Below are 13373 nucleotides of genomic sequence, written 5' to 3' on the forward strand. Positions count from 1 at the left end.
GTCACAGCATTCTTAAAAAAAAAAAAAAAAAAGAAAGCCAGTGGAATCACGTTTACCTGACTTCAAATTATACTACAAGGCTATAGTTACTAAAACAGTATGGTAGTGGTATACAAATAGACACATTGATCAATGGAACAGAAGAGAAAACCCTGAAATATTTAAGCACTTTGAACTCTTTGGAACCAGGAATCAGTGGGTAAGAAATTACCATTTCGGCAAGCTCCGTAGGAGGAGGCTGCTCTTTTTACCCAAATTCACAGAAGGATTCAGATGTTCCCACACAATCGAGGTCAGGATAGAACCCCAGTGATTTGCCTGTGTACCACTTGATTCTCTCTTGTCTAATTGTTGCAGTGAGCAGGCAAATGCAGCTAGCCTTGAGAAGTGAAAGAATATCTAAGGCTTAGACCAGGCGTCCCCAAACTATGGCCCGCGGGCCACATGCAGCCCCCTGAGGCCATTTATCCAGCCCCATGCTGCACTTCAGGAAGGGGCACCTCTTACATTGGTGGTCAGTGAGAGGAGCACAGTATATGGTGGCCCTCCAACGGTCTGAGGGACAGTGAACTGGCCCCCTGTGTAAAAAGTTTGGGGACACCTGGCTTAAACCCTCAGGAATACATGTTTGGGTCACACTACCAAAACAAATAAACAAACAAACAAAAAATAAAGCACCACCAAAAAAACCCTGCAGATGTGATAATTCTGAGGATATGAAGTATTTAGAATGACTAATGAAGAAAGGAAAAGATGATTGCCTTATTCAGTTCTGACACCTGTATTAGAGGCAGTGACTATAATTGGTCCAACTAACTTCCCTCTTTTAGGTTTCTTTTTTAAAGACAGGATCTCAGTAAACTTGCAGGAACTGCTTACCAAAAATATGTGGAGTAGATTGGTACTGGTGCAAGGGATACAAGAAGTTAGCCATGGCCAGGTGTGGTGGCTCGAGTCTGTACTCCCAGCACTTTAGGAGGCTGAGGTGGGTGGATTACCTGAAGTCAGGAGTTTGAGACCAGCCTGGATGACATGGCAAAACCCTGTCTCTACTAAAAATACAAGAATTAGCTGGGTGTAGTGGCCCACACCTATAGTTTCAGCTACTCAGAAAGCTGAGTCAGTTGAATGGCTTGAACCTGAAAGGCGGAGGTTGTAGTGAGCCGATATCAGGCCACTGCACTCCATCCTGGGTGACAGAGAGAGAGTCCATCTCCAAAAATAAAAAAAAATAAAGATAAACCATTTAAGGTGTGCTACTTTAACCTCCCTTCAAGTGAGAAATTACTCTGAGACTTATAGTCAGACCACAGCCTCCAGCTTCTATGATTCGGAATCTACTCCAGCACTGAGGTCATATTCTCTTTGGGCTGCTTCCAGACAATGGCTAATCTCAGCAGGAATACTGCAAGTACAATGGCTAGAGTTTGAGGTGCTCACTACTGCCATGTCTACCCTTTCCTTTCTCTTTTCACAACTATCATATCTGCATTGAAGTAAAAGTTCTTCCTGCCAAATTCTGTTCCTTCTTCCTTCTAACTTTACTTGGCATTACCTGTACCAAATCACATTTACATTCAATTTGTTTTATGCCTCTTCTTCCTAGAGGCCCCAACATGGCACACTAACTCTACCAATGTACTAACTCTCGCCCTCATGTGAGACAAAATAAGATCAACCCTGTTTGTAACACCATAGTTCAATTATAGTCCATTTATTTCAAGATGCATTTACTGAATACCTAATGTGTGAGAGATAATATGAATGTATGTTTATGTGTATATACACAACCACCCATACATATTAAAAAATGAGGCACAATTTCTATCTTTAAGAAATATGCAGTTTATCTAGAGAGACAAACAGACTCAAGATACTATAATCCCACGTTTTAATGGGAATGTATTGAAGTGCTTTGGAATAAGAGAAACTTAAAACACTTATGTCTGTGAGTCTTTGAAATAATTTTCTAATGAATGCTTCTAGCCCTTGACCCATTTCTGGTATATTTTGTTATCAAAAAATTACAATAAGACCTTATTTAGTCTTATATGATGTTTCAGAAGCTTAGCAGTCTCTATCTAGAGGTGGAATCCATTTTCCCTCCTTTGTATTTCTGATGGTCTTTGAAATTGCCATCGTTAATAGAGTAGAATGCAACAGAGGTGATATTGTATTATGTCTATGTTCTAGGAAAAAAAAAAGCTGATACAGTTTTCCTCTAAGGACATGTGAGCAAAAATAGAAAACAAAACAAAGCAAAATAAAAACCTGTGCTTCCTTAAAGAATCAATGTTGGAGAGACACAGGAAGAGACTCCATGGAGATAAAAAGAAATGCCCAATAAGGCCTACCTATTTGAAGTGTCCTAATCCAAGCTCCAACATTTGAGTGAGCAAGTCATCAGTTAATTCTAGGGAAGACCCATCCAACTGCACTGGGGCGGCAGAGACCAGCTTTCCCTTTCAAGGCCTTTCCAAATTGCAGAGTCAGGGCTAAAACTACTGTCATTTTAATTCACTAAAATTTGATGTAGTTCACTATGCAACAATAAATAACTGAAAGAGACAATTAGACAAAATGTTTGGCAAAGCACTGAAGTAATTGTGATTCACATTATGATTTAAGTGCCAAAATTAAAAAATATATAAACCAATAAGCTAACACTAAATGTGAAAGACGTATTTGTTAAAAGTGCATCCCTGAATTTCTACCTCTCCTTCTATACATACAGCATGTTATTCTGATAGGCACGGATTATATATGACAGCTTTTAGCATTATTTAACTTTTTATCATGGGCAATAAGTTAAAGGTTTTCTGTACTTCATCATAATCAGTGTTTTCTGGCAATATTTTCATCTTACACAATGTCAATAAACCTTTTTGAATGAATTAAATAATAGAATCTTCAGAAAAATAAGATTATACTTTATATCACATAAATGCTAGAGAAGGCTATAGCTTATTCATCAATATTTTATAATATTCAATTTCTTTCCAATGCAATGTTTCTAGGATTATACTTATAGTAATATGACATTATACTCAAAATATGAATATACTTTAGGACAGTGTATGCAGGCATCACAACCTCTGTAGTGTCCAAAAATATATAAGAAAATATATATGTATCTAATATATGTAATCACAGACACAAAATATAAAGAGAGTTTATCTGATATTAAAATTACTACTTATTATTTCTATATATTAGGTTGTCATCTAAGATTTATAAGAAAGGATATGTGACTGAAATGTAGTATGTGATTTAATTATTTTGCATGTATTTGTATCTATAAATTCTTTTGGACTTCACTGAATGCTTTTTACCTGAAATCTATATCATGTACTTAGGTCCAGGAAATCTATAAAATAGCTTTTCTTTTGCCCAGCAACAAGAAAGAAAAAACTAGTGGGAATCATAAAAATTTGGTTTTAATACTAGAAAATGTATATACATATTTGCAGAGTCCTGGAAATACATGGCTGGAATAAAAGTATGGTCCACTAACATAATTTTTTCATTACACACTAGAAGATAATATTGGTCTAAAATACAAAAATTGCAACAACAACAACAAAAAGCAAATAGAAAAAAATTAATCCTCTTTCCCAGTTTATGAGGCAGGTCCTTTTTAATATCAAGTAATACTTCTTTGAATTCATGTGGGACACTTTTTCTTTTCCTTTCTTCTTTTTTTTTTTCTTCTTGAGACAGTCTCTCTTTCTAAATATTGACCTTAATTTCTTCTTTTTTTACATTTTCTTATATGGAAAACTGAAAATCCTGATTTGAGACAGTTACTGTTTCTAACTTTTCATTTTATTTTCCTTTGGCCCAAGTATTATTTAGAAAGTTAACTACAAGTGTTTTATTTTTGTTTCCAAATATAGGGGCACTTTCCACATGTTTCTATTATTGAGGTCTAATTGAATTCTATGCTTGTCAGAGAACATATACTTTGTGAGTTGAATATTTTTTATATATTAAGACTTCTCCTGTGATCTAGAATATAATCTCTCTTGAAAAATACTCATGTTTTCTTAAAATACTATTTAAGCTAGTGTTGTTAGAGTGTTCTATAATGTCAGTTAGGAATATGGTTGATAGCATTGTTTAAGCTTTCTACATTCTTACTGATTTTTCTTCTTTTTGTTTGACCGATAACCGAAAAACATTACTTATTGAAATTATAGCAGGTAGATTTTTTTTAAATAGATTGCCATGTGTAGTGTATTATAGAAATCAAGAAGGCATTGTAAAACTTATTATTTCAAAATAATTTAAGGACATCAAATAATTACCAATGTTGAATTCGAAGGTGAAGGTATATACCTTCACCTTGCTCCACTTAATGTTAACATTTTCTATAGCCATTTTGTAATTATCAAAAATAAAAATTTAATGTCAATACAATACATAAACTAAACAATAAAATATAAGATATTGTAAATCTCCATGATTAGGTATGTGAATGACTAGAATTATTATGAGTTTTGATAAATTGAATACTTCGTCAATATGATGTAATCTTTTTGCTCTTTTAATGATTTTAACTGAAGTCGTTGTTAAATGCTAATAAAGTCACTATGCAGCTTTTCCTTCTTCAATTAGTGGAAACACGGTATATTATTTTATATTCTTTATCTTTTAATCTTTTTGTATATTTATAATTCAAGTTGATTGTGAGTAAACAGCACAGAGTTGTATTTTACTTTCTGGTCCAATCTGACAATCTGCAATTTATTGGGCTGTTTAGACAATTCATATATTTAACTTTATTATTTCTGTCTTAATTTTATTTTTTAATTAAGATCTACTATTTTTAAAATTATACTTTTATATATGTGCCAAAAGTGCAGGTTCGTTACATAGGTATACATGTGCCATGGTGGTTTGCTGCACCCATCAACCCGCCACCTACATTAGGTATTTCTAATGCTATCCCTATATATGCCACATTTTCTTTATCCAGTGTATCATTAATGGGCATTTGGGTTGGTTCCAAGTCTTTGCTATTGTGAATAGTGCTGCAATAAATATATGTGTGCATGTGCCTTTACAGTAGAATTATTTATAAACCTTTGGGTATATACCCAGTAACAAGATTGCTAGATCAAATGGTATTTCTGGTTCTAGGTCTTTGAGGAATTACCACACTGTCTTCCAAAATTCTTGAGCTAACTTACATTCCCACCAACAGTGTTCAAATGTGTAAAATTATTTCTATTTTTCCACATCCTCTCCAGTACCTGTTTCCTGACTTTTTAATGATTGCCATTCTAACTGGCCTGAGATGGTATCTCATTGTGGTTTTGATTTCCATTTGTCTAATGACCAGTGATGATGAACTTTTTTTCTATATGTTTGTTGGCTGCATACATATCTTTTTTTGAGTATGATATTTCATTTGAGTATGATATCATTTGAGTATGATACTTCAAATGGTATGAAGTATCCTTTCATATCATTTGCCCACTTTTTTGCTTTTTCTTGTACATTCGTTTAAGTGTTTAAGTTCATTGGAAATTGTGGATATTAGCCCTTTGTCAGATGGGTAGACTGCAAAAATTTTCTCCCATTCTATAGGTTGCCTGCTCACCCTGATAATAGTTTCTTTTGCTGCCCTGAAGCTTTTTCGTTTAATTATATCTCATTTGTCAACTTAAAAGAGATGTGAAGAACCTTTCTAAGAACTACAAATCACTGTTCAAGGAAATAAGAGATGACACAAAGAAATGGAAAAACATTCTATGCTCATGGACAGAAAGAATCAATATCATAAAAATGGCTATATACCCAAAGTAATTTATCAGTTCAGTGCCATACCTATCAAGCTACTATTGACTTTCTCCACAGAATAAGAAAAAAAACTACTTTAAATTTCCTAAGGAACAAAAAAGAGCCCATAGAGCCAAGAAAATTTTAAGCAAAAAGAGCAAAACTGGAGGCATCATGTTACCTGACTTCAAACTATACTACAAGGCTACAGAAATCAAAACAGCATGGTACTGGTACAAAAATGATATACAGACCAATGGAACAGAACAAAGGCCTCAGGAATAACACCATATATCTACAACCATTTGATCGTTGACAAACCTGATAAAAACAAGCAATGGGGAAAGAATTCCCTATTTAATAACTGGTGTTGAGAAAACTGGCTAGTCACATGCAGAAAACTCAAACTGGACCCCTTCCTTACACCTTATACAAAAATTAACTCAAGATGGATAAAAGATTTAAACACAAGACTAAATCTATTAAAACCCTAGGAGAAAACCTAGGTAATAACATTCAGGACGTAGGCATGGGCAAAGACTTCATGACCATAACACTGAAAACAATGGAAACAAAATAACTGCTATTTTTATATTTGTTTTTTATTTGTCTCATTCATTTTGTACTTTTTTTTCTAGCTTCTCTAACTTATTTTGGATTAGTTGTACATTTTGCATAATTCCATTCTATATCCATTGCCTGTCACTCACAAATTACTGATGGCCAAATAACATACAGTAAGTTTTCCATAGGGAACATCTCAATTTTTATATTTTCTACAAATTACATAGTTGTTTTAATGAGTTTTGCCATTACAGGTTTTGCATTCATAAATTCACTTATTTAGGAAAAATAATCAAAATAAACCATTTTAGATCATAGCTACTTTGCTACTTCCTGAACTGATATGGTTTGGCTGTGTTCCCACTCAAATCTCATGATGAATTGCTGTTTCCATAATTCCCATGTGTCATGGGGGAACCTCATGAGAAATAATTGAATTACAGAGGAAATATTGATAGTGAATGAGTCCTAATCAGATTTGATGGTTTTAACATGGGTTTTCTCTCCTCACCCTTTCACTTTCACTCTTCTTGCAACCATGTAAAAAAGGATGTGTTTGCTTCCCCTTCCATATGATTGTAAGTTTCCTGAGTCCTCTCCAACTCTCTGGAGTTGTGAGTGAATTATACTTCCTTCCTATATAAATTACTCAATCTCAGATATATTTTTATCAGCAGCATGAGAATAGACTAATACAGTAAATTGGTACTGAGAGTGGGGCACTGCTGTAAAGACAGCCAACAATGTAAATGCAACTTTAGAACTAGGTAAAGGTCAGTGGTTGAAACAGTTTGGAGGACTCAGAAGAAGATAGAAAATTGTGGGAAAGTTTGGAACTTCCTAGAGACTTGGAAGGTAAAACTTTAGACTTGGACTTGTGAGTTAATGCTGGAATGAGTTAAGACTTTGGGGACTGTTGGAAGGGCATGATTATGTTTTGAATTGTGAGGATGTAAGATTTTGGAGGGGCCAGGGGTGAAATGATATGGTTTGACTGAGTCACCAGCCATATTTCTATTTAAATTGTAGTTACCATAATCCCTGTGTGTCATGGGAAGAACACGGTAGGAGGTAATTCAATCATAGGGATGGTTACCTTCATGGTTTTCTCATGATAGTGAGTGAGTTCTCACAAGATCTGATGGATTTATAACGAACTTTCTCCTCTTCACTCTCAGTCTTCTTCCTGCTGTCACATAAAGGCGGATGTGTTTGCTTCCACTTCCACCATGATTGCAAGTCTCCTGAGGTTTCCACAGCCCTGCAGAACTGCGAGTCAATTAAGCCTCTTTTTAAAAATAAATTACCCAGTCTAGAGTGTGTTTTTATGAGAAGTGTGAGAACAGGTTAATACACCAAATAAAGCTGGTATTTTCTGCATTAAAAAAAACATTCAAGACCTTTTCTTCTTTATCATCCAGACTGAAACAAATTTTTTTTCTAATTTTGCATTATGTTAACACATACTCTCTCTTCTATCTTTCTCCAAGGTACACATTTCCTACTGCTTATTTATATAGAAAATAGGTCAAAAATTCGGAATAGTTCTAAAACACTATGCACCATGCTTATTGATTCTTAAGATAAAGTTTTCACTAATTCTAAATAAGTTTCTATGAGGCATAACAGAAATAAGCTCTGAGAATGCTTGCTATCTCCCCAGAGATGCCATGTACAAGTTTAGAAAAATTAAAATTTGAAATACTGTTTTATTTATTGGATTTTTAGATTGCTAGATCTAATTGATGAAAGAAACACATAAACACAAAAAGACTTTTTAAACTGGCATGTTTTGTTTTCTCTTTCTATACATAGCTTTGGAACACATTCCTTTGGAGAATCAGTTACAAAATATATCAAAAATTATCTACTATATACAAGAAACTGTCATATTCATTGGATACCTAGCAGTTAATAAAATAAGCCTTCACAACCTAGATAGGTTCTTGGAAACTGGAACTTTAAGCAAAACAATGTGTAATAAACTATTTTTAAATCAGTGTTATAACAAAATAACACTATATGATGACATGGTTTGGCTATGCTCTACACAAATCTCATCTTAAACTGTAATACTCCTAATCCCTATGTGTCCTGGGAGGAACCTTGTGGGAGGAACTCCACAGAAGGAGATTAGACTATGACTGAGTTCTTGCAAGATCCGATAGTTTTATAAGGGGCTTTTCCCCTCTTAACTCTGTACTTCTCTCATTGCTATATAAAGAAGGATGTGTTTCTTTCCCTTCTTCCATATTTGTAAGTTTCCTGAGACCTACCCAGTCATGGGGGGGATCAGTTAATTTTCTTTTATTTATTAATTACCGAGTCTCTGGCAGTTCTTCATAGAAGTGTGAGAATTAACTTACATACAGAAAAAATATTGTTTGAGAACCTTCTGTACATTCTTTTGCTTAAAGTCACAGTTTCCAAAAACCTATCAACAATGTTAGTGAGAACATACTAAAAAGTAGAAACATGTTCTCTTTAAAAATTTTATCCATGTTATTTTAAGCTCTATTTATGATTATTAGCTTTTACGTTATAGATTTGACGTATACTTGTAATAAGTATTTTTATCAAATAAAATTTTCCCATTGGTTGAAATATTGTCTGAAAATTAACATTCTGTGATTGACTCTAGAGACTATTACAACTTGTTTGCCAGGCACTCACACACGCTGTAAATTAAGGGAGAAACAATTCTTTCCTTTTAGAAGCCCTTACTCTTGAATGAGAGAAAAACCATAAACATCAATACTAAAAATACTTTTAGAAAGTAATACACTTCAAAAAATAAACAAACAGAAAACAAAAGTTGCTTCATTAATTTAAAGAAACTGCATTTTATTTAGCATGCCTGCTGAAGGGCACATGAGAAATAATTTATAGTCATTGAATTTATACAATTTTGCTTTGCATATTAGGTAATGATTAAGAAACAGAAAGTAATCCAGAGCCTATCCTATAATGATTGAAGGCACTTTAAGACCAAACAATTGTGAATGCTACTAGTTACCATAGCAGATCATTTCGTGACATAGGAGATTTCACAAGTTGTATTTATGACAACTCTCAGATTTACGTTTAATGTGTTTATTTAAACTGCACTCTGTATTGAGAAAATGAATGCTTACACACAAAAAAAGTTATTTTAGCCTTTAATTATTTCAATCAACAATTTCTTGCAATGCATCGTTAATTAATTAATATAAAAGCAATACTTTATTTCTATCTTTACTGGCAAATTGAAAGATGGTAATAGATGCACAGAGACAATGACATTATTATCTAAAGAAATATCTATGAACAATAATAAGATTCATGGATTATACAAACGTGCTTAGTACCCTCACAGAATAAAGGAAATATTAAGTACATTTAAAAAATTGTTCATGATTTGCTTGCTTTGCGATTGTTTTATCAAATATTTGAAAGCTTTTCATTCTTGTTGAAACCATATACATAGAATTAAGCACAATAGGTTTCTGATTTAAAATAACTCTAAAATTTTATTACAGCAAAGTAATTGTTTTAGACGATTTTTTTTTCTAATTTTGTATTATGTTAACACATACTCTCTCTTCTATCTTTCTCCAAAGTACACATTTCCTCTAAGGTACACATTAGAGGATTTTTTTATATCAATCGGAGGTTTTATATTTCAGAATATAATATATGAAAATAAGTATTTGTAATGATACATTTTATGACAATAATTCAGCCAACCATTATGGCATGACATTGGACATATGTTGTATGTTGTATTGGATAAGGATGTAACAATATAAAGTCAACCATGGTGAATATAAATTACCATAGATGAAATTTCTAAGAAGAGAAAAGGTTTAAACTAAAACCTATGAGCTAGAGACAATTATTCTATTATACCTTGGTTTCTGGAATGGATGTATTATAGAGGCGTGTGTGTGTGTGTGTGTGTGTGTGTGTGTGTGTGTGTGTGTCTGTGTCTGTGTCTGTGTATGTAAAAACCATTTTGTTTTTCAAGGACGGGTGAGTTATACATAAATAACTGTCTTAATGACTCAGAGGCAACACAAATTCAATTACTATGGTATAAGAATAGGAATACTCTATGTGAGGTCTGGGACCCAATCCAAAAAATGAAAGTACTACTGTGTATCCATGGATATGAAGATTATTATTCTCAGTCAATAGAAGATAATTCAATATGCCCAGAATTTTGGTAAACAAAAAGGTTAAACATAAAACAGTTAGTGGGGAGAAGTGATCATTTAACTTAAATATCAGATCATGTCCTTTGCAATTTGTTTAAAAGAATAAATTTATCACTGCTGCTAAAGTACAGTATACTGTTTACCATAGACTTCTTTGAAGAAAACAAAGACACAGGTTTAATATATATTCATACTGTAGAGTGATTTCCTATTGCAAATGACTGGAAAACACTTCTAGCATCCTAATGTTCCTGTGCTGATGGGCTCTTCTGTTCAATATGTCTAGAGCAATAAAATCAACTTGCAAGCTTTGCCTCAGCAGCTGAGCACTGCATGCGTTCAGGTCATTATGGCAGTGGGGTGCTCAGTTGGGAAAATGGTGAATAAATAACTGGTAACATGCCGGAAGTCTGATTTTACTGGCCAGTTACTATTTTTAGGATCCCTTTGCATTTGAAAAGATTTATGCCTCTGCGGAATTGAATGCAAAAACATGAATGCTAACTCCACTCTGACAACACAAAAGCCATTCTTAGGAAATGATTGTTTAAGAAATGAGTTTTGAAATTAAATTAGTTCTTTTATTAATGAAACTATACTCTACATTTTGTTAAATATTACTATGGGAACATTTAATAAAATTCACCCAAAATATAAATCTCAGGACAAGACAACACTAGTTTTGCATTAATATTGCATGCTATTTACTAGTGCTGTACTTTTGATGCATTCTCTACCACTTTAAAAATTTTTACTTCATCATTTAAAAAACTTTACTTTTTTTTTTTTTTTTTTTTGAGACGGAGTTTCGCTCTTGTTACCCAGGCTGGAGTGCAATGGCACGATCTCGGCTCACCGCAACCTCCGCCTCCTGGGTTCAGGCAATTCTCCTGCCTCAGCCTCCTGACTAGCTGGGATTACAGGCAAGCGCCACCATGCCCAGCTACTTTTTTGTGTTTTTAGTAGAGACGGGGTTTCACCATGTTGACCAGGATGGTCTCGATCGCTCGACCTCGTGATCCACCCGCCTCGGCCTCCCAAAGTGCTGGGATTACAGGCTTGAGCCACCGCGCCCGGCCTAAAAAACTTTACTTTTAATGCATACATACTGTCACTTCTTCTCTCTCTTCTTCTCTCCTTGTTTTCTCCCCTTCTCTCTCACACACACGAACTTCCCATGAACATATGCAATACTTTCAACAAATAATATGCAGTTCACATAGTTATACACATATACTCATATTTACTATTTGCGACTTTTTACAATTGTATTTTACATTCTACAAAGCAACACTGTCATGCTTCTAAACTAGTTTAGCTGTTAAGTAAAAAGAAAGAAGCTTATTTTGTCAGTTAGTAGCATATATTTTTATATCATCTATAATTACATATTTTAAAGTAAAGTTTTCTTAAAAAGTAAAGAAAGCGGAGACTGCCGCGGAGGCAGGGCGCCGACGGCCGTATTTGCCTGTGCAGCCCCAGCCGCCGCCAACAAAAACTGCGCGCGCGCTCGGCGGGCGCTAGGACCGGCGCGGGGCCCCCGGGGCCGCCTGGGCCGCTGGGGCATCCTCGCCACCGCCGCCGCTGAGCTCGCGGCCCGCCCAGCGCGCCCGCCGCCCAGGGTGGGGTGATGTCTTACAAACCGAACTTGGCCGCGCACATGCCCGCCGCGGCCCTCAACGCCGCTGGGAGTGTCCACTCCCCTTCCACCTGCGTGGCGACGTCTTCACAGAACCGCCAGCTGCTCAATGACTACACCAACGTCCCGAGGCCACACCCAGGGATCTGGGAATAGCAGGTGCCGCAAAGCAAATAAGGGAGCCGCTGGGCATCATTGAAGAGCTGGGGGTGGAGATCAGACCCACGTGCGTGGGCAGCAGGAGCGCCCCGGAGAGGCTGAAGCGTGGCGTCATTCACGCTAGAGTGCCGGTTCGGGAGTGCTTGGCAGAAACGGAACGGAATGCCAGATCCTAGCTTCCTTGTTGGTTTTGAAGGATGATTTCCATCTTTTTACAGGATGAGAAGTTACAGTTCATCTCCCCTGTTCAGATGAAACCCTTGTTTTCGAAATGGTTACAGTTGTTTTTTCCTCCCATGGTTCACTTGGCTCTGAACCTACAGTCTCAAAGATTGAGAAAAGATTTTGTAGTTAATTAGGATTTGCAATTTGAGTAGTTAGGAACTGCCCATGTTTTTTTGGTTTGTTTTTTGTTTTTAAACATTCATTCAAAAGATGCTCCTAAAGTTACCTTACAGCAAACTAGTTTGCCTCCAAGACACCATTGTCTCCCTTTAATCTCTTTTGAATACATATGTTACTCACAGTGTTCTTTGTTTCTTTTCATAAGCTAATACCACTCTAGGGATTTTGTTTTTAATGCACAGTGACTTTACTTAGTAGCTGGTTCCCATTTGCCATACACTGTAGATTCTGCTGAATGTAACTTCTTTTTTGCTAAAGCATTTGCATGACTATTAGTGCTTCAAAGTCAGTTTTTTAAAATGCACAAGCTCTAAACACAGAAGAAAGAGCAACCCACCAAACCCGACAAGGACCCCTGAACATTTTCACTAAGACTGTAAGTAGATCTCAGTTCCTCGTTTGTTGTAAATTGATCAAAACATCTGGAAGAAAATGACTAAAACTGTTTGCATCTTTGTATGTATTTATTACTTGATGTAATAAGCTTATTTTCATTGACAAAAAAGTAAAGAAAGCATACGGTTTAACTATACTTAACTATTATTTGTAGCATTTTCTAGCCTTGGAGCATCTAGAATTTGATAAATATTAACATGAGATCATTGAGGCACCTAAGTTAAATTCAT

The 13373-nt window shown here is 35.2% G+C and overlaps 1 pseudogene; it reads left to right on the forward strand.

The window, feature by feature from the left end:
* Positions 1-12174: 12174 nt before the first annotated feature.
* Positions 12175-12530, forward strand: LOC141580415 (cyclin-dependent kinase 2-associated protein 1 pseudogene; annotated as a pseudogene).
* Positions 12531-13373: the final 843 nt, after the last annotated feature.

The sequence above is a fragment of the Saimiri boliviensis genome, chromosome 11 (genome assembly GCF_048565385.1).
Source record: "Saimiri boliviensis isolate mSaiBol1 chromosome 11, mSaiBol1.pri, whole genome shotgun sequence".
Lineage (NCBI taxonomy): Eukaryota > Metazoa > Chordata > Mammalia > Primates > Cebidae > Saimiri > Saimiri boliviensis.